This window comes from Trichechus manatus, unplaced genomic scaffold, assembly GCF_000243295.1.
Source record: "Trichechus manatus latirostris isolate Lorelei unplaced genomic scaffold, TriManLat1.0 scaffold00039, whole genome shotgun sequence".
Taxonomy (NCBI): Eukaryota; Metazoa; Chordata; class Mammalia; order Sirenia; family Trichechidae; genus Trichechus; species Trichechus manatus.
This window is the reverse complement of record NW_004443975.1, coordinates 773,353-799,001: the sequence shown is the minus strand read 5'-3', so window position 1 is coordinate 799,001 and position 25,649 is coordinate 773,353. Positions and strand designations below refer to the sequence as shown.

Below are 25,649 nucleotides of genomic sequence, written 5' to 3'. Positions count from 1 at the left end.
AGAATAAAAGAATTTCATTTTTTTCTAAGGGTCTTACAACAGCACTGAATCACTGCAACCTACATATATATATGTTTAACTAACAGCAACAACAACTTTGTAACAATTTTGTTTTGTACAGTTTCTCAGCTTTACATTCTTTAATTGATTTGAGCTCAACTAAACAATCACACACCATGTGCTTATACTTTGTGACTCTGTTTTAGTGTGAGGAACCAAGTGTGAAAAAGAAGCTCTTTGTCCAACAACTAATAATGAAGTAGAATGACTTAATGTTTGAAGGTACACATAACATGTTTCATCCACATGGGTGAAGGATGAGTGAAGGATCTCATTTCTAGTTGGAAGAACGTGAAGTGCTTTTGGAAGACATGGCATTTGAGCTAGATTTGCATATCACAAACTAAGAGACAGAAGAAAGGGGAACTGAAATTATCAGCTGCACTTGGTATAGTGCCTGGCAGATAGTAGGCACTCGATAAACATCTACTGAATTAATAAATGAATACATAATCAAATTAGTGATTTGGTGAATAAATGATTCAGTGAATAAGTTAAAGGGAAAATGTGGGTAAAATCAGAGAAGTGAAAAAGTATGAAGTTTTGGGCTTGATGTATTGGGTTTAACAGGCTAAGACCTTCATCACTTGATCCCAATATTACCTATTCAATCTTAATTCTTAGCACTCCTGAACCACCCATATTGAAGATATCGATTCTTTCGTATCCATAACTTCTGTCTCCATTACTAGCACCCTTCCCCAAGGCATCTCCTCTCAACTGGATATCTGCAACAGCCCTTTACCCTCAATCAGAATCCACTCTGGTCCTACTCCAGTGTACTCTCCATGCTAGGGCCAGTGTGAGTTTTCAAAAAGCCATTATGAAAATCTGATGATTTCCCCCACCTCCTACACTGCTCATTTAAGATTTAGGATTTCTCAATCCTTTTGACTGTTCTTATTAATAAAGTCAAAATTCCTTAATGTGGCCTACAAGGCCCTATATGATCTAGTCTCTGCAGACTTTTTCAGCCTAACATCCCACCACCCTCCCCCTCAATCCCATGGAATCAGCCTTACAGCCTTTTTTTTAGGCCATCCCACTTGCCGTCCATAAGGTTTTCAAGTTTCAAAAATCAAAGATGTCACTTTGATGATTATAGTGTGCCTGACCCAAAACACAGTCTTTTTAATTGCCCCATACGCATGCAAAAGCTGGACAATGATTGGTGGTAGCTGGGCAGGACCCGCGGCACCACTCGTCCCCATGGCCGCTGAGCGGGAACCTGGCGAGCCCGGGAAGGGGAAGGACCTACCTGTGTCCCAACTGTGACAAGCTATTGAAGTATACCACCCCTGTGGTAGAAGCTGCTTGCTTCAAAGACCTGATAAAACTGATACTAAATACCATCACCACCATTCTCTGGCCCCAGCATCCAACACCCCCTTGGGAAATAGGCTGCTTTAGAGCCCTTTAAGCTCCTAGGAATTTTAGATGTCGAAAACATTCCCTGTGCATGGTATTCGGTATTATATGGTTCATTAGGATCTGTTGTGGCTGGCCCTGGACATTTTCTATTAACTAGTAGAATTAGAAGATCATGTGATGTTGGAGTAGGAGGGTTTACTTTGGTGACTTTAGGATGCTGGTTCCATTGTAGGCATAATTCCGCAAAGCTAAGAATCCAGGAAAGAATCGCCAGAGAAGGAATTGAGAATAAGATTTTATATGAAAGCACCCACCTTGATCCTCAAAGAAAACAGACAGACCACAACAGCAGCAACTGAGCAGTCTTGGGCAGAGTAAACCAAAATACAACTCACTGAAATCAGCATGCACAAAGCTGCGATCAACTACACAGAACATTTTATGTACAATAAGAAAGCTTTTCAATCAAGTAAATAAAGCACGTGTAAGTTGTCTTTTTATACACACGTAACAGGGATAAACCTGCAAACTAACTCTTGCCCTGTGTCTACTGCCAGTCTACCATTCGTCTGTGCTACATATAGTGGACTTTGCACAATCTTATTCCTACACCCTTTTCAGAATGAGCAAATACTCCCCTGCATTTCTAAAATCAGTGCTATTTTAACACTTAAAATGAATGGATTTTATGACTTAGATCTCCCTTACCAAGGCAACAGAGTAAGTTTTATTTTCGTTTTTGGTTTTAATGTCAATATTACTTTCCAAGATCTTTTTATTAAGAACAAGCTAGATGCCTTCCTGAAAAGAGTTAATAAAATCTAAATATTAAAAAAAAAAAAAAAAAGCTGGACAATGAAAAAGGAAGACCAAGGAAGAAATGATGCACTTGAATTGTGGTGCTGGTAAAGAATACTGAATATACCATGGACTGCCAGAGAATGAACAAATCAGTCTTAGAAGAAATACAACGAGAATTGCTCCTTAGATATAAGGATGTCAAGACTTTGGCTTGCTTACTTTGTATACGTCATCAGGAAAGACCAATCGCTAGAAGAGGATATCATGTTTGGTAAGGTAAATAGAAAACAAAAAAACAAAAACCAAATCCCCAGCTGTCAAGTTGATTCCGACTCATAGTGATCCAATAGGACAGAGTAGAACTGCCTTGAAGGGTTTCCAAGGCTGTAAACCTTTAAGGGAGCAGACTACCACATCTTTCTCCTGTGGACTGGCTGGTAAGTTCGAACCATCAACCTCTTAGTTAGCAGTGGAGTGCTTAACTGCTATGCAACCAGGGCTCCCAAAAATAGACAGAGGATAACAAAAATGAGTGAAACTCTCAATGAAATGGATTGGCACAACAGCCTCAACAAATGGACTCAGAAATATACCAATGATCATGAAGATGGTGCAGAAGCAGGCAATGTTTCATTCTGTTACCCACAAGGTCACCACTAGGAGCCAACTTGATGACAGCTAACAACAACTTGCCATCCTTTCATCCGTGAAGTTTACACATGCTATTCCTTTTGGGAGGCATCTCTTCTCTTTCCTCACCCCCTAATTTCACATATACTTTGTCCTATGTGACTAGGTCAAACACTGCCTCGGAGCACAGTGTGCCTCCCTTTGTAGAATTTATCACAGTTATAAATATGTCCTTACTCTTATGACTATTTGATTAATGTGTATCTCTTCCACTAGTCTTTAAATTCCAGAGGGAGAGGGTATATCTGTTTTTACTCAGCGTCTGGCACAAAACAGCTGCTTAATAGGTGTTTGCTGAATGAATGAGCAAAATGCCATGCTCATTTCAATCTCCACATCTTTAAAGATTGTTTCAATTCCTGAAGTGACCTCACTCCCCATTCCTACCAATGCAAATCTAATTATTTCTTTCCATACCCAGCTCAACACCCATTATTTCCTTCAACAAATATTCATTAACAAATTATAATGTTCCAGGTTCTCTGTTAGGGGCATGGACAATATGGCTGCATAAGATCTTAGCAGGTCCCCTGTGGAATACCTATTCTAGACAGGAGGATACATCACTAATTGTCATGTTATGTTTGAGGGGCAATAATAGAGGTATGGCGGAAATTTATGAAAGCATAGTAGAGAAACAGATGAATAGCATCTGAACATTCAGTAATGTTTCACAAAGGAAGAAAAATTTAGCCTGGGTTTTAAAGTCTTTCTTCTTGAAGCTTTTCTGATTTCCTAGAAAAAATTCATGATAATATTTTTTAAAAATCCTACCACTTATTGGGCTTATGTTCCGTGTCAGGTACTCTAATTGAGGCTTTATATAAATTAATTTATTTAATCCAAGCCCAATCTTTTCTGACTCGAAATTTTAGTAACATAATTTTATAATAAAATGCTACTCAAATATATAGTGCACACTGCTATTTAAATTGTTTCCTATAACGTCTCGACTCCCCGAAATACTGCTTAACTGCTGCAACCTCATATTGTATTTTTTTCTGCATTCCCACTCTCCATTCTCCTCCACAGTGCTGTGTGTAGATCCAGGCTAAGTGGTTAATACATGCTTTTAAATGAATGGAGTCCAGGTGGTTTCTGAGTATGTGTGGTAAACAGGTTCTATTCCAGTCCAAGAGTTCCATAAACAAGTTATCATCATCATGAGAACTGGAACTTCTTAATTGCGTCTGATTTTCTTTTAAATAAAAAAATATGAGGGTCAACATTTCACACCTGTTATAGATTTTTTTTTTTTTTTAATGCATGTCTGAAAAAGACTAAGGAAAAATGAGGAAGAAATAAAATTTCTTTGGAATTTCAATCAGTTTCCCAGGAATTCTCTAGGCACAGGCAGTGTGCAGGTGACTCTAATATGCTTTAATTAGTTTAGTCTTGGCTACTGAAACAACGGACTCAAGCATACCGTGAAGACGGCCCCGGACTGGACAACTTTTCATTCTGTCGTACTTAAGGTAACCATGAGTTGCAGCCAATTCTACAACAATTAACCACAACAACAGTCTTTTGAGACTGACACTGTTATTTCCATTTTACAGGTAAGAAAACCAAGGATCCACATAAACCAGAGGCTGCATCATCCTGAGACCAGAAGAAGTAGATGGTGCCTGGCTACCACCAATGACCGCCATGTCAGGGAACACAACAGAAAGTCCCTGATGGAGCAGGAGAAAGGTGGGGTGCAGAACTCAAATTCTAGTAAAAAGACCAGACTTAATGGTCTGAGACTGGAGGAACCGCAGAAAGCATGGCCCATGGACTCTCTGTCATCCCAGAACTAAAACAATTCCTGAGGCCAATTCTTCAGACAAAGATTAGACTGGACTATGGGACATAAAATGATAACTCGTGAAGAGTGTGCTTCTTAGCTCAAGTAGATACATGAGACTATATGGGCAGCTTCTGTCTGGAGGTGAGATGAGAAAGCAGAGAGGGTCAGGAGCTGGCTGAATGGACACGGGAAATCAGGGGTAGAAAGGAAGAGTGTGCTGTCACAGTATAGGGAGAGCAATTAGGGTCACATAACGATGTATGTATAAATTTTTGTATGAGAAACTAACTTGAATAGTAAACTTTCACTTAAAGTACAACAATGAAACAAAAAAAAAAAAAAACAAGGATCAAACATGAAACTTGGCCAAGATAAACAGGACTGGCACCCAGAACTTCTGGCCTCAAAGCCCATCCTCTCCTATCGTCTTTCTTTCACCACAAAACTAGTTCCCCAATGACTTGTTCTATATGATCATTGATTTCATGTGTTAGCTGGATTTAATCCTTGTTAAAGTGTTTCATAAACAAGTTATTATCATTATAGAAGTTATCTTCTTATTTGCATGAGATTTTCTTTTAAAAATAGAAACGTGAGGCTCGACACAGTACATCTGCAATACATATTTTTCCAATGCTTGTTCTGAAAAAACAAAGTCAAATAGAAAAAAAAAAAATTAAATACAGTGAAAGAGAAGGCTATCTCTCAACTTCACAAGAACTCTCTAAATGTATTCACTGGGCAAGTTGCTTTCACAAGACTGACAGGGTCCAGAACTTTAAGTTACTGCAAAAGTAAACCTCCTAAATCTCAGCTGAAGTCTGTCACAGAAAAAAGGTAGTCTATTCCCATTTATTGCAATCTTGAAGCTTCCTTACGGTAACATTGTTAGAAATCATTGTTTATTCTTGCATTAAGTAAAAACATTTTATAAAATAATAAAACAAAGGAAAACTGCCACTTTTTTTTTTTTTTTTTTTTTTTTGCCGTAATAGGTAAGCTGTCTCTTGCATCATTGATTATCTCTTGGCTAAGGCATCACATGATCCTCATTTTCCTGTAATGTTATCTCTGTTATAATAAGGGTGACATGCCATTTAAGAGCATAATTATGTCTGGGTGCCTTGCAATTACTGAATTTTGCACATTCCACAGTGTAATATAAATTATAACTTGTATTCCCCACAAGTGAAAAGAAAACTAAACAAATTAAAAAAGGATGAAGCATATTTTTTATCCCAATAAAAAGTCTGACATCAGACCAGCATGGTGTGGTCTGGCAATGAAGGCCAGAGACTGTAAAACTAGCCTAATATAGATAAATGGGGAGATAAAGACTACATTAGACATGAAGCATTCCACAGCATAGCTTTCACAGTAATAGCTGGAATTTCTGAATAAAAGCATAAGTACACTTAATATTTCCTGAATCATGTCTTCGCGGTCAAATACAGAATGATAAATCAGTATCTTTCAGGAGCAAAGAAACTATTACATTAACAGCAAGTCAAGGAACACCACATGTATAGGCAGTAAATAAGTACAGTTTAAAATACCAATATTATTATTTACAAAGTATTCTAAAGTGTAGTTTCATATTTAAATTTAATTAAATAATAAATGGTTATTAGCAAGTAGCTAGCTAAGCTTATAAAACTGAACACAAATTTATAACCCCCACTCAAGTGATTTTACTCTAATGAGAAGGTCAACATCCTCAAATAAAGAACTTAAAACATTGTGGTATTTCATGAGGTAATCAAAGAACTACATCAGTTGCTACTGAGTCCATCCAACTCATGGAGACCCCATGTGTTACAGAGTAGGCTGCTCCATAGGGTTTTCTTGGCTGTAATCTTTACGAAAACAAATCACCAGTCCTTTCTTCTGCAGACTGGCTCGGTGTGTTCCACGAGACAATCTTGAGATGAGTAGTTAAGTGCAAACTGTTTGTACCACCCAGGGACCTATTTCAGACAAAGTAGTCAAACAACAAAATGATCTTGAGGCTGGACTACTTATTACTAATGATGCCTTATCTCTATGATAACTGCTTACTAAACCTGAAAAAAGGAAGTGTTAAAATGGGGAAGAAATCTTTATAGCAGACATTCTGAACATCTAGGAACACACTGCCATTTATGAATTTATGACAACCTAAAGTATAAGTATGCCTTATAAATACACAATAAACATTTCCTTTTCTATAAAACAGAATCTCTGCTTCTGAAATCCTACGATTCTTTCAAGGTCTATTTTAAACAATATGTTCATGCCAAGTACACACTGGATTTTCTCTTTCCTTCCAATGAACCACATTCCATTAAGGATGAGGTCGCTAAGAGCTGCACACTGCTGGCACTGTACCAGTGTTCCAGGAAGCAGTGGTAGGGAAACCAATCATACAAATGATTATCATTGGTGATATTTTCCTTCTCAAGAGTTACATTTAATCTTACTGCACTATGAATATCAACATAATTTCCCCTTGAGAACACCATTTGAGGGCAAAAGGAAGAATACATAGAAAATCTCAATTCTTTTTCTTTTCTAAAAAGTAAACATGTTTCAGAACAGTGTTTTTAATTTTTTAAAAAACGTTTCAAGGTTTTCAAGAAACTAAAAATATAACCATAAGAGAATCTCAAATTTCTCCCCCACATATCAAAGATTTGTGTTTCTTTATAACTGTTGTTGTTGTTAGTGGCCGCTGAGTCAATTCCAACTCATGGCGACCCCAAGCGTGCAGAGTAGAACTGCTCCATAGGCTTTTCAAAGCTGAGACCTTCCAGAAGCAGATTACCAGGCCTGTCTTCCAAGGCGCCTCTGTTTAGGTTCGAACCACCAACCTTTCAGCTAGTAGTTGAGCACTTAAACTGACTGTGCCACCTAGGGATCCTCCATATTGAAGATTGATGGGGTCAAAGTCACACATTCTCCTAAGACTCAAGTTACAGTCCCAGTAAGAGAAAATTCTGTTTGTAGTATCATGGATCATGACAGATGTTAGTCTCTGTATCTATGCCTGCCACACACAGTCTGACCCACAGAAATGTTCTGTTTGCCCAAGTGGTGTTTTTTTAATTGACAATATAATTATATTAAGCAACATTTAAACAATGGTGCAATTTATATTAAAAACTTGATTTTAAGTATTTCTTAAAAACATAGAAGATCTGGCACCACAGGGTCGGCTTTCATGAGTTGTGAAGACAAGATTCAGAGTTGGCAGTGCCTCGTCTTCAGTAGGGCACTGTGCTTGGCTGAGTCCCTGCCCTCTCATAATTCAGGGGCTAACATTTGCACATCCACTTGGCCCCCTGCCTCCTGATGTAGGCATCTGAGTTTAGCACTCAGTTAGCACAACCACTAAACATACACATTTTAGCAAACATGTATCAAACATTTAGTTAACAGAGGAGCAAGCATTACAGTCTAGGAAATCTGATAGCTTCACTTATCAGCAATATATTGGCATTATTTTTTTCTAGAGGTTTCAACTCAGAAGCAAATATTTGGAGATGGTAAACTAAAAAATCAATTGAGGACAAAAAATCTGTTAAAATTGGTAATCTGCTACAAAATAGTCATAAAAAATTTATGATTTGGAATATTATTTTCTTCATAGAATTCATTTATCTGGGGTCAAAGACTTGCTCTATTTTTCAAATTGTTTTTACTTAGAAGAGGGAAAACTATGGAATTCAAAAGTAATAAAATAACTCCTCTGGACTTTTAAAATTTTTAATTAGGAATATCTGAAACAGATGTCTTTAAATAGTCAAAATAATTTCTAACACCAAATTATTTTTAACTATATACCTACATACATGTATAAATTATGAAAAGAACAAAAATCAAGTCAAATCATTGTACTTAATTTCTCAATCTCATATATTGCACTTAAAAACATAATTTATGAGTGCCAAGATTAATAACATGCTACCATATAACAATTATTTATCGTTCCTTATGAACTTAACCTTTTGTCAGCTCCTATGGTAAATTACTGAAGGGATGAGATCCATGGCCTGGAGGAGATGGCAGTTCTGAAGGTCATGAACAAATGGTTATTTTCTTTAGAGAACCAAATGAAGCAAGCTCCGAGTGTACACCAAAGCACAGGCCACTTCCTCTAAAATGTACTAGAGCATATACTTTCTGCCATCATGAAGTCTTATGAATTTCATTTCATAAAATTTATCTCCATTCACACACTTTTTCTTTAGGAAACAGCATGTGTGAGCAACACATATTCACAGCTGAAATTGTTTTCCTCACCTCTTAAGAGGATGATGAAAAGTTCACATGCATTCTCCTTCTCTAAGTTCAGAAACAGATGGTATGGCTTATTTCAAAATAACCTAGTAGGGCTGTCATTAAGTAGCTTCTGGCACTATGGGAATCTGTCATTTTTCAGGCTTCCTTTCCATCCTACAAATGGAGCCTAAAAGTCTCAAGACATTATATTCTATCCCAGGGCTTAATACCTGGATCCAGGAATCTGAGAAGCAACTTTTGCAGCTACTTTCCTTTTTCTACTGGTTCTCTACCACCATCTTCAACAATGGCCGTGACCTGGCTCCTCTTTTCCCTTCCTATTCATCTTCATATCTAGAGAGAAAGTTGATGTGGCTTACTAGCTGGCAGTAATCTGCCAAATCATATCCACTGCTAATTTATTGGCCGAGAAGAGGGGTTATATATAAACCCTTCCGGAAAGTCTCCCAGTCTAAGAGCATATTTCCTGTTAAATCTTATACTTCTTCACCTTCAACCTCTTTTCCCTTGTCTTGACTTACCGATTAGTGATCCTTGACATCATTTTCTAAAAAAGAGAAAATGTTAATTGGCAGCAAAAAGAAAAAGACCGTAATTCAGAACTGCTACTGACATCTCAGTTATTAATACAGACCAATATATTTTCATTGCAAAGAAGAGAGAAGTATATATTTCATTCTAGTTCACATTGCTGAATATTATCCTTCAGAACAATAAGACTCAACAGAGTGAATGAACTGCCTGTCAGATGCTCCACTTCTAACTCCAAGGTACAATGACACTGCTCTATACAAAAAATCTTCTCTCTGCTTACCAAGGCAGAAAAGCCCTCTATTGTACATGTCAGTGCTTAGTTCCTTTATTGATAACATACTGTCATTCGCTTGAATCTAAACTTTAGGGGGGAAAATCAATAATAGAACCTGGTAAAAAATGAGTCCACAAAACTAAACTATTATATAATTGTGTGTGTGTGTGTGTGTGTGTGTGTGTGTGTGTGTGTGTAGTTTTTATATTATATAATGATCATCAGAAAAGCTTATGAAGTGTGATCTCTAAGGTTTTATTTCTCTGAAATAGACTTTCAAATTCAAATCAAATATGTTTTCTCCACAATACAAATCCTGTTACTTAAAAGCCTCTCTTTCATTCCTTGTAACAGCTGATATTCATCGAAATCTGCTTTTCTTCTCTTACTTTTGCCTGCTTGGAAAATTTATGCCAAACATAGAAACTGAGTACTTCTACTTACCATCTTTTATATTAATAATGCATTTTTTATATAAGCTTACTAAATCAGTATCCAGGTTGTACAGATTAGTCGCAATGCACTAGACGGCCCAACTTAGATTAATCAAATGACATATCAGATTCTTGCTATAACTCTAAAGATGATTTTTTTCTCTGGCTGCTTCTTACACAGTTACATGTCTTTCTTGCTCTACCTTCATTTGCTAGTGAAAACTGACTTTTTCGGATGTGTCATGACAATGTAAATAAAAAACTATACTTTTAGATAGATTAAAATGTTCTCTCTCCAAACTATACTTTCAGATACATTAACATTTTCTCTCTCCAAATTTCAGTCTCTTACCTGTTGGTCACTTAATTTTTTTTTCCCTTCAGTTTCTTTTATTCTCCTACTTTTCATATTTTTATCCTGGCCTTAATTTAATTTTTTTTAAATTAAATGGGTTGTTCTTGTGACAGAATAAGGAATTTTTAAAAAGTGCCATCTATTAAAAAAAAAAAAAAATTTTTTTTCCCTTAGTATCAGTCAGTGAGATTTTTTTTTTTAGTCCAGAAACTGTAAACTCTTTTAGCCAGAATGAGAGTCAGTCATTTGTATGTTGGAAACATGGCTTGGGCAAATTGTTTAATCTATCTGTGATTTATTATACTCATCTATAAAAAAAAAGAGATAGTACCTACCTTGTAGTATTGTTTTAAAGATTAAATGATACATTACAAGAATATTTTTATAAATATTAATATTGATATTTTTACCAGTGAATTATTCTGTATGAAAGAGTCCATAGAACTGTGGTTTTATATAACCTAACAGTATTTCCACTACTAACCATATGCTCCTTCAGGGTAGGAAAGCTAAAGAAACTGTTCACCATACTTTGCATACAATACACATTCAAGTTCTACTCTATACATTAAAAAAAAAAAATGCCTTCGAGTCTATTTCAACCAATAGTGACCCTATAACAACCCTATAGGATAGAGAAGGACTGCCCCACAAGGTGTCCAAGGCTGTAAATCTTTACTGGAGCAGCTGGTGGGTTCGAATTGCCAACCTTTAGGTTAGCAGCCGAGTGCTTAATCACTGCGCCACCAGGGCTCCTCACACATTAAATTGTTGTTGTTGTTAGATCGAGTCAATTCCGACTCATAGTGACCCTATGTACAACAGAACGAAACACTGCCTGGTCCTGCGCCATCCTCATAATTGTTGCTATGTTTGAGCTCATTGTTGCAGCCACTAAGTCAATCCATCCTCCTTAATCTCAACATAAATTAACATAAGGAAGTATATAAAATAAGGCAGACTGTCTATGCCAGTCCAGGTTTTCCAAATGTATGTTATCTGATCTAAAGCATTTTTTTCTGTTCCAGATTTCCTACTACCTGCTTTGGAACAAACATAAGGTAGGGGTTGATGTTGTTTTTTAATGTCACATAACACAGACAAACGAGAAAGGATGAAGATGGTTTGTTCCAAATAACATCAAACTTTTGTAAACACTTGAGTAGATACAACCTAAATGAATATTCAAAGTTACTTAGTTTATTGAAATCAAACTGAGGAACAGATTAACACCTTTAGGAAAAGTAGGGCACTTGTATGATTCAATATAGAATTATTCTTTTCATTTATACCAACCAAAAGCATTGAACTGTCATCAAAGCATGTGTGTTCAATACAAAATTAATTGTGAATAGGAAGAAAGCAAAGGAGTAGATGAAACAAAGACCATAGCCGTGATGAGGCATACCCGCCGTGATGAGGCATACCCACGCCCTAACATTCAGGCACAAACCCATTTAGATGTTTAGCTATAGAGACGGCACCTGTTCCCAACCTCAAGTGGCAACATGGGATTGCTCATAAAATTACCAGGGAAATGCCACAAATAACAAGCGACCAGCAAAGCCTCAAATTCAGAATCTTTCCATCAGGAATAAACAAGGATTGGGTTTATATTACTCTAAAACCATCTATGCGATTTAAGACTACCAAAGCAAACACTTGCAGTGGCAGTAGAAAACAAATGAACGTTTAGTTATTGAAAACAAAAGTATACATAGGTATGTGTATCCTCTACACCCCACAACCACACTGACTGCAAAGTAACAACTAAATCCACTTGACCTTCAGCTTTTTCACTTAATAAATTAAACAAATAACCTGGACAAGAGAGTTTTCTATTTCAACAGAGCCACTCACACTTTCATGCCTCATAGTTTCATTTACAGTGCTGTAGAAGAAGCTGATTAAAGGAAACAAGATGGGGATATTACTAAAATGCACAAATACATAAAGTCCAGTATGGTTCAGTTCTCAACTCCATGGGAAATGGGCTTGGATGGTCAGGGCAAGAGTGTAGGAAGGTGTAGACAGCAGTGATTAATCAGCAAGCCTCAGTGAGACAAAAAAAGACCCTCTGGTGTTTATCACTGAAGTCCCTGGGTGATGCAAACAATTAACACGTTTGGCTATTAACCAAGAGTTTGGAGGCTTCAGTCCACCAGAGAAAGGCCTGGCCGTTTACTTCCGAAAAAACAGCCGTTGAAAACTCTATGGAGGACAGTTCTACTCTGACACACATGAGGTTGCCATGAGTTGAAGTCAGCTCAACAACTGTTTCATCCTTGAAAGATGTCTGCAGTTTGTATACCACTAGTAATCATGCCAGTAATCATGACTGCCTAATCACTCTGTGAGGCCCTGGGTGGCACAAACGGTTATGTGCTCAACTACTAGCCAAGAGGTTGGTGGTTGAAACCCAACCAGAGGCACCTTGGAAGACAAGCATGGCAATGTGCTTCCGAAAGGTCACAGCCTTAAAAAGATATCTGAGTTCACGAAATGGTCCAGCAATGGGTGATATTTATTTGGCCATAAAATGTTAATATTGAAAATTGATAGACCCCAAATTTATAATTCTATTTGGAGTACGGGAAAAGACATTTATAACAGAGCTAAAACATCATCTTCCTCAGTAGGAAGTTAGTGGGTAAATTCTAAAAGCCAAAAGGTAAGACTTAGCAGTATAAGCATCACATTTAGAAATACAGACGTAGATACCAGGGGGGAAAAAAAAAGTCTGAAGAGTTGAAAATGGTTGCCTCTCAGGAATGGGCTTCTGGGTGGGGTGAGGGGCCAGATGACTGCCATTATTTTATTATAAACCCTGTGAACTCGGTGACTTTCTAAACTATATGCATTCCTTCATTGTGTAACATTCAGATTAAATGTGAAAAGATACAAAGCAGTCAACTAATGGAACAAATACTAAAAACAATTAAACCAGGGTAAAATAATAACTCATTTTGTGTGTGTGTGGAATTCTACCAGTTAGAAAGTGAATCTAACTGATCTATGTTTGCTGTCTAAATAAACCGTCTTAAGTAAAACAAAACATTATGGTTGAAGTAAACACACAAAGCTATAAGAGCTGATACAAAGGGCACCCAACCCACAGGGGGTGCCAAGCAGGAGACTGACCCAGAGCAGGCAACTGCGTGAGTTTTAGCTGCATCTCTAAACAGAAGACCCTAGCTTGGTGCCTGTCACATAGAGACGCAACACATTTTTACTTCCTTTTCCCTTGCTTCTTTCTCCCAATTTAACAATTGCATGTGCCAAAACTAAAGTATTGGTGATGTGAAATTGAATGGACATATCTAGGCAGCACTTCATGGCAAGTGTGTTTTGGTGGTGGAAATAGGCAGATGTGCCAGTCAGAGCAAAGCGAGTTTAAGGAGTCCCCCAGCAACTGAGGCTGAGGAAAGCAGTAAGAAGCTCGAAGATAAATGAAATCATGCTTGGAATGTCTTATTTTGCCTCAGAATAACGTATCGATCATTTTGACTACTCAGAAACTAAGTGTTAGGGGCAATGTGGTCGATGTTTTAAGGAAAATTCTCCCCGGGGGACAGCAGGTGAGTCAACTCAGGAGCCAAATCTTGAAGGATCAGAAGGATTTCAACAAAGAGATGGTGATACAGGGAGAGGGGTGAAGAAGAGGCACTGCTTGCTTAAACAAGAGAATGGAGGGGATCTTAAACAATGGTGCAGAGTGTCTGCGGAAAGGAATGAATGCTGGGAAGGGACTGAAGGTACGGTAAGGGTGAGGGGCAAAGAATCGCTTCTCTTTCACTTCGACCAGAACATATGGTCATAGGAAATGCGTCTTCTGCTTTCATATTTCCCTGGTAAATGACTGAAGCATGTGTTCTCAATAGGGTCATGTGACATCAGGCCCAAGGGGGTAAAAATGTGTCCTTGGAGGGCCAAAAACATCATAGATATTACAATGGTTTGTGATCCTCAAAAAGGGCTGTATTACAGATAAAAGTATATGTGTGGTATTAAAATTTCACAGGGTGGGGATATGATTAGGGGAAAAAAAGTCTAAAAGGCTCCTTTGTTGTTGTTAGTAGCTGGGAGGGAGAAACTGAAAAAAATCCAGTTGAGAAGCATGGGATTAAAGAGGACAAATAATGGTTGGAGAACCGTTGAGTGTAAATTGATAAGGATTGAGAAGGATCGCATAGTCCTGGTACCATGGGAGCATTTTTTGACTGAAAACCATTTTAAAGATTAATATCAGAACATCTAATATCCTATACCAATATGATCTTAAAAAGAAAAGGGCAGTAGATATCCCAAATCAAAATTGCTCTATCATCTAGATCACTGATTTTGTTCTAACAAAAAAGATATGTCCATTCAGTGAATTCCTTGATACCAACTCCAATCATTCCATTACCTACTAGAGATCAATAAAAGTCAAGGTCATGACCATCTCAAATTCTATTTGACCACTAACTTCCATGTAATCCCAGTAAAATGTCTTCTGAACTTTCTAAATATGGACTTTGAATCCTCCACATCTGTGCAGGCATTGTTTCTGCTCTGATTCAGAGTCCAGGCAGACAAAGGTGTTCACACACCTTTTAAGCTGTGAGCTGGGAAAAAATCAGGCTTAACTGAGGTCTCGTGTCCTGCCAAAACAGTTCATTTGCTTGAATGTGTGCGCTTTGGTGGTCCCCAGCCTCTAAAGAAACAATGTTTTCAAAATTACAGTGTTGGAGATGTTGACCTTCTCATGATAATGCCTATTTCAGCATCCCTCAAACTAGATTACTGCATCATGATCTATCTAATTTTAAAGCTACGCCTCAACAGCCAGAAAAATTAGTTGGTCCACTTAAGTCCCAGTAAACCTCAAGCTCCATGAGGGCAAGAGCATGTCTTCTTCCTCATCACTGTGTCACCAATGTGTACTGGCATACTGGCCTTAGTAGGTGCTCCATAAATACTTGGTGAATAGAAAAATTAATAAATAAAATTGTCTTCAAGTATGCTTAGCAATATTTTAAGGCTTAGGTTTTAACATGCAATAATATTAGAGTAAAAAACTTAGTTATTCTAAAGTGTCTCAGAATAAATGAACCACTAGAAATCATATTATCTGAGTAATGTAGCAAAATTTCTAAGTATTGTGTGGCATATCAAGAGCCATCCTGGGTCAACCTACTCTTGATGACCTACTACATTATGCATACTGGTACACAGTAGGTACTCAACTGCTGATTGCCTAGTATAACCCACAGAATCCCAAGTTCAGGATAAACTCAGCTCCATCTTCTTCCATTTTATGACTTGACAAATTCCTTTACTTCCTTTTTGGTGCACATATACACAATTACATAATGCACATTTATGGAAAGATCATTTTGAAAAATTGAAGGTAATAAGTTGGTTCTCTCTAACATACTTTTAATGAAAAAAATAAGGTAAAATAGTATTTAAAATAATTTTAGGAATACTCACATAAATTTGACTGAATGTGCTAATTTACTTCCTTGTCCCCCAGGTATACAATTCTACAAGTCATTGTAAATGATTACATTCGTGATGATTTCAATATGGATGTGGAAAGGAAAAGGCACTGGGTGAAAAGATGATACGGGGTGGGTGTTTCAGTTTCTCTTTCTGTAATGAGGAAAATGAAAGTGCTGTTGAGTATTCATGTATTCAACAAGCATTTGCTGAGAGCCTGCCCTGGGCCAGGTAGTGTTCCAGGAACTGGAGATTTAGCCATTAAAAAAGAAAAACAGATTAAGTCCTTGGTCTCATAGAGTTTATATTCCAGTCGGGCTAAACATAATAAATGAAAACTAAAAGCAAATGCATATTATGTCAGGTGGTAATAAATGCTATGAAGAAGAACATAGCAGTTTAAAAAGATGGTGAGTGATGGAAGGGATGCACCCTATTTTCAGTGAAGGTCATCACAAAAGGCCTGCCTGACTAAATGACATTTGAGGAAAGATCTAAAGGAAGTAAGGAAGCAAGCCCTACAGATGTACAGGTAAAGAGTGTTCCAAACAGACAGACTAGTTAAGTGCAAGGCCCTGAGGTGTAACGCTCTTAAGTATAGTCAAAAAATAGCAAGGAGAGCTTCACTGGTAAGGTAAACTTTGCCTAAATATTCTACCCTGCATCTCCATCTATTAAAATCCTACCAGTCCTTTAAAGTATCTCTCAAGTGAAAATCCTTAAAAAGAAGAAATTCCTGATATCCGTCCAACAAGATTTGGCTATTCCACCTCTTGAATTCCAAGAACAATTTGGCTCAGATAACTGTTTTACAACTTACCATGTTTGTAGATTATAAACACACACCTAAGGGTCGAGACTCTGCCACAAATTTTTACAGCCCCTGCTAAACCTAGTTGCTTTACACTATCTTGGTCAAGCTACTTAGGAAGTTAAAAGTAGCATCATTGTTGATATAGGCTTTCCAGAAACTTAAGGATTCAGTGGGCACAACTGCTTTACAGGGTCTAGTTTGGATTTGGAAAACACTCAATATGACACACATCAGCCCTCCAAAACTCGTGCTAAGCTTCTTGCACTGATTAATTATTTCTTTGCTGAAAAAGCGGTGGGCTCCTTAATGATGGAATTTGGACCAGCTTTTGTTCTGCAGAGCCCTGGTGGTGCAGTGTTTAAGAGCGTGGCTGCTAACCAAAAGGCTGGCAGTTTGAATCCACCAACTACTCCTTGGAAACCTTATGGGGAAATTCTACTCTGTCCTATATGGTCACTATGAGTTGGAACTGACTCGATGGCAATGGGTTTGGTGGTTTTTTGGTTCTGTAATGGTGAGGAAAATTTTGGTCTATATGTGTGATTTTTCCGATATAACATTAGTTCATACTTCAGTTTTCTTTGGGCTCTTATAACTAATGATAGATCAAGTTGTAGTCTGGCTGACAGTATCTAGTATCTTTGTTTCTTCTATCACCACGGAAAGACAAAACATTGGTTTTTTACAACTCTGGAAAAGTAGCACATTGCTCGAAATAACCAAGTGTGTATTAATCTATATCTCAATTTTCAAAGCATATTTTAACCTTTTTCATATAAACAGAACACTGGTCAAAGTACGGAGCCCCAGCAGCACAGTGGTTAAGAGCTCGGCTGTTAACCAAAAAGTCAGCAGTTCGAATCCACTAGCCACTCCTTGGAAACCTATGGGGCAGTTCTACTCTGTCCTACAGGGTTGGTATGAGTCAGAATCGACTAGATGGCAATGGGTTGGCGAAGGTACATTGAAGAGTGTCTGTTACGTCATACCTTCAGAAATACATGTTACTTTCTAAAAGGGCTTCTTTTTGTCCTCCATAGAAAAGGAAGAGAGCAGGTGGCCAGATTGAAAACCAAATGTCAGGGAGTAAAAAAAATAACTGTATGTAAAGTATAAATATTTCATGGCCATCAGCACAAAATATTTTTGAAGGGGTAACAAAGAAAAAAAACGAAAGCAGAGTTAGAGAACTCATTGATTTCCAGCAAGTCTTCTGGAATCCATGGAACATAAGAACAATTCCTCTCACTCAAGTGAAACTGATAACATTTGTTCATTCCAAGTGGTTCATTTTGAACCTCATTTTTCAAAACTTGACTCGCTCACTGGACACATGTATGCAGATGTCTGCCATCTAGTGGCAAGAATTAGTATCATCAACCTAATTGTCCTAGAAAGCTGAGTTAGTATTTTTGAGAAATACTTAATCCAAGCCCCACCTTTAAGAGGTGGGGAAAAAGTAAGGCATAAGGAAGATCAAGGGCTTTGATGAAGTTCACACATCTAGTTGGCCACACTCTCCTAATACACCCCTCTTCTATGATTTTGGACACCAAATAGGGTCAGGCCTACTTAGAAATTCTCTTGGGAATACCATTCCAGGTCTTATGGAGTCGTAGGTGGTGCAAAGAGTTAATATGTTGGTTGCTGGAGGTTGGAGCCAACTCAGAGGTGACTTTGAAGAAAGGCCTGGCTATCTACTTCCAGAATATCAGCCATTGAAAGTCCTACGGAGTACAATTCTATTCTGACACACATGGGGTTGCCATGAGTCTGAGTCAACACAACGCCAACAGGGTTGGTGGATTACCACAAGAACATAAGTCCCATAAAGCAGCATCCTGCCTTGCTTGTTCATCTCTTTATCCTTAAAAACAAAACCTGTTGCTGTCGAGTTGATTCTGACTCATAGTGACCCTATAGGACAGAGTAGAGCTACTCCATAGGATTTCCAAGGAACGGCTGGTAGATTCGAACTGCCGACCTTTTGCTTAGCAGCCAAGCTCTTAACCACTGCACCACCAGGGCTCGTCTTTATCCCTAGCACCTAACATAGTTCCTGACACAATTTAGGAACTTAATAAATCTAATGAGCAAGTGCATGGCTAGCAGTAGAGCCGGTAATAGACCAGAATGTGGGTCCAGGGTCTTATTCTACCAGCATTTCTAAAATTCCAAAAAACAGAGAGAGCTGTTAATTTTGTTTCTTTTAAAAAGTAATATATTAGTTTACATTAAATTTGTGAAACAGTATTAACTGCATTGTATATGCTTATTCTTATTTATTCATTTAGAGAAGATCTATACAGAATGTCCTTTATTTGACGGCCAAAACCAATCTATGCTTATTTTTTAGAATATTCATAATAATTGAATTATTATACAAAGAGGCAGAAGCTCTAGACTCTTCTGTCTTTGCCTTCTTGACATTCTGTTGCTCATATCAATAATATATGTGATGTGCTTGCTCAAAAAGGTAGCCCCTAAATATAGCATGATACATACGCAAAAAATGATCTGCTTATGATAGTCTATCATATAACTCAGGAAATAAACAAGAAATGTTCACGACTGTCTATGTTTGGGATAATTTCTTTTTTAAGAGCACCTTGTGAACTTGGCTAGCTATATTTTTCACAGAAAAAAAAGCTATATATTTAGATATGGTGCGATACATCTGATAGAAATAGTTATATCTTAACTCTACACCTAAGACCTCAGTCTTTGCTCAATTTGTTTGAATTCCAATAGGAAAGAGGTCTCCACCTTTGCTCAAAGCCTAAGAAACACCCTACGTTGAAAATGACCCATCTTATCAAAGAGAACAGCTTAAAATAATGTGCCTCATTCCAATACAGTCTAGTAATCTACTCAGAGAAAAAAGAAAATCTGAATCTCACTGTCTTTAGTTAATCTTCCATCAGTGGGCCTTAAAATTTCACAAGCATAAGTATCATACAAAGTATTTAAAATACAGATTAACAGACTTTCCTCTTTTGTAAAAAATTTTCTGTGGTAAAATATACATAACAAAACATTTACCATTTCAATCGTTTTTACATGTACATTCAGTGAAATGATTATGTTCACGTTATGTAACCATCACCAGGATCCATTTCGAAATTTTTCCATCACCCTTAAAACAAACTCAGTGTCCCTTAGGCAATAACCTCCCTTCCCTTTTTAACCTCCCTCTAGCCCCTGGTAACCACTAATAAACTTTGGTCTCTATGCATTTGCCATTTCTAGACATTCCATATAAGTGCGATCATGGAATACTTGTCCTTTTGTCTGACTTAGTTCAAGGTGCACTCACGTCACAGCACGTACGTATCAGAACTTCATTTCTCTTTATAACTGAGTAATATTCAGCTAAACCAAAATTGGGGAAGGGTAAATAAAATGTTGTATACCCTCCCCCAATTTTGATTCATCTGGCCTGGTTTGAATTCCCATGGCTGCATTTTTAATAGCCAACCCAGATGATTCTGGTGCATAAGAACCTGGGCCATGTTTTTAGACACATTCCTGTGAAAGAAACCTTTCCAGTGGTTACTGGGAAGCTCTCAGGAGAGCTATCTACTTTTGGCAACTAATGATTGACTAATAATGACTACTGGAATAGCACTGGATGTTAGAACAAATTTGGGGGATGTGTTGGAAAGGACTATGCCTCTAACAAAAGTTAGGGTTATCAGTGTAACCATTATAACCTCAAGGACCCTCAAGTAGGCTGACATGGCTACAGTCCCACAGCAGAGGGAATAAAGGAAGATGGAACTGAAAGACATGTAGAGGTGAAATTGTTAATACCTTTGATCTTATTATGGTATAGGTAAAAGCAAAAGAAGATGGGAAGCAGGGAGACATGTTAGAGGCTACAGCAGCCCTCCAAGGGGGAGGCGGAAAAGACCTATTTCGAGGAGTGACAGCGGGAATAGAAAGGAAGGAATTGATGAAAGACATTTCAAGGAAATCCAGCAGGATTTAGGCACTGAATATAAGAGTAAGGGTATGAAAGGAAATAATGATGAATCTGTTTGAAAGGTTCAAGTATGAGCTCCTTGGATGACGATGATACGATTACATGATACAGGAAAAATAGGACGAATGGTATATTTTGGAGAAAGGATGACAGGTTCCAATGTCCTAATGGTACATGTGAGGTGAGGTGCCTGACTGATATTCTGTGTGGAAATGTCTGACAGAGTACCAGCGATGGCTGTCCAGAACTCAGGGCAAGAGTGGTGAGATGAGAGAGCTCGCAGTCTACTGACACCTGATGCTGTAAGTGCAGCTGAGACCACCAAGAGAGAAGGTAGAGTGAGAAAAAGGAGAGCTGATAAAACTGGTTTAGCATAAAAGAACGGGGAAACCTGACATGGACTCAAAAGATTCAGACAATACTGTGGCCCTGGGTGAATCTTTCAACCTCTTGGTATCTCAATTGCCTCAAATATAAAATAAGAGGTTCAACCTATCTACCTAGTCGTTGCCGTCAATTCGATTCTAACTCATAGCAACCCCACAGGACAGGGTGGAACCGCTCCATAGGGTTTTCAAGGAGCGCGTGGTGGATTTGAACTGCCGACCGTTTGGTTAGTAGCCGTAGCTCACCGTAGCTCTTAACCACTGCACCACCAGGTAATCTCAAAATAATCCCTCTAAAGTCTAACTTTGTTGATGATTTGAAAGGTCTGTATGTAAGATAAAGAAAAAAGAAATGGTGGAAGAAACTAAAAAGAAGCAGTTAGAGAGGTGAGGAAACCATGAGAAGTCAATATCTTGGAACCCCTGAAGTCCTTGGGTATTGCAAATAGTGTACTTGGCTACTAACTGTAAGGTTAGAAATTTGATTCTACCTAGAGGTGCCTCAGAACAAAGGCCTTGAGATACACTTTCAAACATTCTGCCTTTGAAAACCCTATGGAGCACAGTTCTACTCTGACACACAAGGGTCCACCATGAGTTGGAATTGACTTAACAGCAACTGGCTGATATTGGAACCCAAAGAATGGGGACAACAAGGGTAGAGAAATGAGTGGAAATGCTGTGGAGAGATCAAGCTGGGTTTTTTTTGTTTTGTTTTTTAAATTTTATTTTGTTGGTGTTGAGAATATACACAGCAAAACATACGCCAATTTGACAGTTTCTATATGTACAATTTAGTGACACTGAGTACATTCTTTGAGTTATGCAACCATTCTCACTCTCCTTTTCTGAGTTGTTCCTGGGTTGTTAACACAGATTCACTGCCCGCTCAGATTCCTATCTAATCTTTCCAGTTGCTGTTGCCAATTTGATTCCATACTAATAGCTCTTAAAAGAGCATAATGCTTAAAGCAGACATTTTTACTAGTTAAGCTAAACCATTGTTTGGTTTTAAGAAGACTTCAGGGCATATTTTTGGTTTAAAAGTTTCAAGATTATCTCAGGGCAATAGTTTTAGTGATTCATTCAACCTTCATGGCTCCAGGATGTCTGGAATCCATGATAATTTGAAGTTCTGCTCTGCATTATCCCCCCTGTAGTCAGGATTCTTCTATAGAATCTTTGATCAAAATTTTCAGTAATGGTAGCCAAGCAACATCCAGTTCTTCTGGTCTCATTGCAAAGAAGGCAATTGTTCATGGAGGCAATCAGCCACACGTACCATATCTTCTTCCTATTCCTGACTCTCCTTTCTCTGTTGCTCCAGGTGGATAGAGACCAATTGTTGTGCCTTGGATGGCCACTTACAAAGCTGGAGAGGTTGAACTTTGGAAATGAATGTGTTAATGGAAGGTTTCAGACAGGTGATGAGTTCCAAAAGAAGAGTTATAGAGGAGCCGTATTGCATGGGGTTGAAAAAAGAAAAAAAGGAAGGTAGAAAAAAGAGAGGGAAGAGAACTTTAGGGATAAAGAGAAGATAGAACATCGAATGGCAACTTGAAAAGCTGCAGAAGGCTAAGGATAGATGTCTTTTAAAAAAGAAAGCCAAACATGTAATAGGCAGAGGGAAAATTTTTGAAAATACAAGAAGGGAGGTGGGAGTTATGAGGGGACATGAAGGTGTCATTGAACACAGATTCCTTTTCATGATGTAGCTGGGGATTGCCTACACACTGTATCACCCAGCACTGTCACTGACACAGATACCTGTTTATTTCTCAGATTGGTCTGACTTGTAGGCCTAATATGGCGAATCAGTATGTCATCAATAGTTCAACCAGGGATAGCGCCGTCCCTAAGACTTTGGAAATATTTTAATCTCTCCCAGATTATACTTCCTAATTTTTTCATCAAACCTCATCTCCTGGGCTGTTTTCTCTTGCCTGGTTTCTTGCTTCTATTGAGAAGGGCATGTCTATATGTTATGCCCACATATATTGTGTCTAACCCAGACAGCAGATGTCTCATGCTATTTTAAATTTGAAGTCCCTGTTGACTAGTATTCTAGTTTTCAATTTCTTCTCCCTAAGACACAACCAGCTTTGCCAACATCTCTAGGTTCTGCAAACATACTCCGGTCCTCCTTCTACCTAGGGAAATGATCTTCCAGAATTTTACTACAAAATTGATTTCTGTAAATGAAAAATACAGCAGCAATGACAAGCATTCATTATTATTAAGAGTTACTTCCTTTAAAGTGAATATAGGATCATTGATTTTGATTTTGATAGGGATTATTCTTTTCAACAAAAGCCTTATTTTGTGCCTTCAATTATTGACTTCCTAAGGCACAGCACACACGATGTTTCATTTTTGTTGTTTGCACTGCTTCTATGTTGTAGTTTTGTGAAATACATAAAATAGACTTTGTTAAATCTTTGTTAAAGAGTTTATGTGTTGTTTCATTCCATGTTTATGTACATTCATGAAATAAAAACTAATATATATACATATATATGTGAATATATTTTTCCTATTCTTTAAAAAAAAATCAAGCCTAGTCTCCTGGGTTGTTCTTTTTAGCCTGGTTTCTTGCTTCCAATGAGAAGGGCATGTCTATATGTTATGCACATAGATATTGAATCTAACCTAGACAATAGAGGTCTTAGACTGTTTTAAACTTGAAGCCCCTATTGTCTGGTAATCTGGTTTTCAATTTCTTCTCCATAACACATAGCCATCTTTGTGTGTGTGTGTGTATATACATATACACACACATATATATACATACACACATACGTATACGAATATATATACACACAATAAAACCTGTGACAGCAGGAACGTCACAGGACTGCCTTGTTTTTCCAGGTCTCAAGTTTTCTGCCTTTGACAGGGTACAGTCTTATCACTTTTCTATCATTCCTTTTATTGGAAAAAATTTGAGTTTTCTTTTCTGACATGTTTCCCCCTTACACAGGTTCCGGCTTTTGCAGGTTTTACTGTCTATATGTTGGATAAATGCATATACATTCAGAATTCAAAATGAGTCATCCGTCTTTTATGACTATAAAGAATGTAAATGCTTAAATTTCAGAATAAAATTCAGTAATCTGAGAGTGCACGCCATCACACCTGATGATTTTAACGTGGCATCAAAATGAGTGATCACTACCTCTTCATCAGTCCATTACCAAACATTAGCATGAAGGTATGAGAACAGCTTGCACCCTCTGGGGCAGTATTTGTGTCTTACTCTTACAAACCCATAGTGTCCAGCACAACTAGGGGCAGAGAAAGTGCTGAAGAAAGGCATGACTAACTGATCAGAAATTCAAAGTAAACATATTTCTATAATGCTGGGCCATTGTAAGTGGATCGATTTTTATGAAGTTAAATTAGTCAGGCTTTTGGAACACATTGCAGATTTTAAAAATAGGGAGGTGGATTTACATTTAAATACAAGTTGCAAAAGTCTATTATTGTCTCTATTTTGTATGAAGTAAATGTTAGAATGTGTACAGAAAAATCTTGGAGACTATGCATCAAATTGTTAACCATAGTTATCTTTGGGGGTGTTGGGCCATGGTGAACTTTTACTTCCCACATCATATGTTTCTATAATTGTCGTATATTATATATTAATTTTATAATGAGAAAAAAAGGAAAAACACTTTATGTTCATATTTTATATGCCAAGATGTGTATGAAACATTTGTGGGGAAGTCTCTCTTAGGTACTTTAGGGAAATCAAAGAGCACACATGCCAGCCTGCTTCAAGGATTTCAGTCTAATATTTAAAATATTTTATGAACACAAAAATACCAGAATGAATGTGATCAGTGTCTAACTGAGATTCAGATAACATACTAGAAGATAAACTCATAGAGAGCAGTGCCATTTCAAGCAGTCCTTGACAGACTGCTAAAATTTGGACCCATGAAGGTGTGGATGAAAGGGCATTCTAAACAACATGATAAAATGTGAAGAGTCAAGAAAATGGCAGAAGGAATACGGAACAGCAAGTACTGAGGGTAAAGTGAAGGGCAGCCTGGAGACTTGAGCTGAATTTACAATGTAATGGCAAGCTTCAGAACAAGCTGAATGCTGGTATGAGGCATTAAGTCTTTATTCCATAAGTAATCAAAGGGGATGGTGAAGAAAAGTTTTTGAGCATAGAAGGAAAAATGATCAGATTTGTTCTTCAGTAAAAGCAACCTGTATATAACAGATAAAAAGGAAGAAGTATTAGAAGTCAGTGAGATCACTGGAGAAGCTCAGAGTCTCTAAGATAAAGGTATAAAGGTATGACTTATACCTTAAGGCCTTTCTACTCAAGTGTGGTCTCAGGACAGCAGCATCAGGATCCCCTGTGAGCTTGTTAGAAA

At 37.7% G+C, this 25,649-nt stretch overlaps 1 pseudogene; it reads left to right on the top strand.

Moving 5' to 3' along the window:
* Positions 1 to 1,269: 1,269 nt before the first annotated feature.
* On the top strand, positions 1,270 to 1,747 carry LOC101349195 (cytochrome c oxidase protein 20 homolog; annotated as a pseudogene).
* The last annotated feature ends 23,902 nt before the right edge of the window (positions 1,748 to 25,649 follow it).